The sequence below is a fragment of the Acyrthosiphon pisum genome, chromosome X, assembly GCF_005508785.2.
Source record: "Acyrthosiphon pisum isolate AL4f chromosome X, pea_aphid_22Mar2018_4r6ur, whole genome shotgun sequence".
Lineage (NCBI taxonomy): Eukaryota > Metazoa > Arthropoda > Insecta > Hemiptera > Aphididae > Acyrthosiphon > Acyrthosiphon pisum.
Genome location: NC_042493.1, coordinates 115,058,209 through 115,059,853, shown reverse-complemented (window position 1 = coordinate 115,059,853; position 1,645 = coordinate 115,058,209).

Genomic DNA, 1,645 nt, shown 5'->3' with positions numbered 1-1,645 from the left:
TTTGAAATCTATGATTATATTGAAATACGTAGTGTGACGTTTGATCGATATTATATTACAATATATATCTATCAATATTATGTGATAAATATCTATAAAACGTTTTTAAATTATTTTTTTGAGATTTGGTATTTTTGAGAGACCCTTTGGATAATTTTCCTCCTGGGGCCCTTTAGATCCCAGACCGACACTGATGGTACTGTACAGCTGATCACGTACATAACGGTCGAAAATTTGCGTCAGGAACACCATTTTACATAATTTAAAATACAGGTCTATAATTGTATTATATCCAATGATAATAACTATTTTATTTTCTGTAACCAATAGCAATTTATGTGTCCTTGGAGACTGTGATAAACACGTTCTTCGGACAACCAATGTGTTCATGCCACTGTCGTCAGCATATCCGTCGCCAAAATTATAGAGGCGATAACGCATGGCACGCACAATGGACAAATATTTCTCCCCGCTCCTCACGCTCTCTTAATACTCATTATACACATGATCCACTCCATTCAAAAGTAATTCTAATGTCTTTGCTAAATCAATGTAAGCATTGCCATAATTTATATTTTATTTTGTTTCTCTTTTACGATGTGTAAACATGACATAATAGAGTTCGTATTATTATTCGTATTCATATTCTTGTTTTGTTCGTGTTCTGGTTACGCTCACTACTAAAACAGCTCCCGTTTCGTTCGTATTCGTTTAAGCCACATACATGTTAAACTCTTCATGATTGTCGTCATTAGTAAGATGACACATTAATCGTTGTATCTTTATCTGGTTTCGTGGATATTGAATCTGCAGATCATTTATGTAGCGGCCGTTATCGCAACGACCGACAGCGTCTCTATCGACTTTCGCAAGAGTGTAACCGACAGCCAACAGCGGAGACAGCTTTCGCCAGATCATCGTCGCCGCAATACATAAGTATACCTTATTTGTAAGAGTACTTAATAAGAGTCGTGTCTCTAAAATCTAACGTGTTCGTTGTCTTTATTTCCAAAAATGAAATATGTCATTCCAAATGTATGAAATACATACATTGGCGCAATCGAAAAGAAGTAAGGCAAGTGCTAATTTTAATACAAAATAATTGTACGTAAATTAAAGTAAATTAGCAGATATCAAGTTAAAAGAACTTTCAATAAGTGTCCTGATCTCCCGGTTCTTTATAATTTCATTCTAATTTTTATTTTAAATAAAATATTAAGGGCTTATTCAATCCAAGATGGACAATTTTGAAATTTTTGCGTAATCCTTAAGGATTACAGAGCTAAACTTGGTTTATAGATCGGAAAGTACAGTTTAGCCAGCGGTAGCCCGATCAACGTTAATCACATATCTAAAGTACTTACCTTAATTACGTAAATAATACCAATTAAATTTAAAAGTCACAGTGGTCAGCAAATGCATTGGTGAGCTAAATATTGTTGAGATTAACCGGGAGTTCTGTAAGCGTGGCATTGAGACCAGAGGGTCCAAGGCGATAGAATCTTAATACTTGAGGAGTTACGAACCAAAGCAAGTAAGGCCCAAATCGGATCAAGATGGTACTTTAGAGATATCATTTTTCGATTTTCTTAATAGTCATTATTAAATGCCACGGGAAAAACCACATACAAATTACGAAAAACCG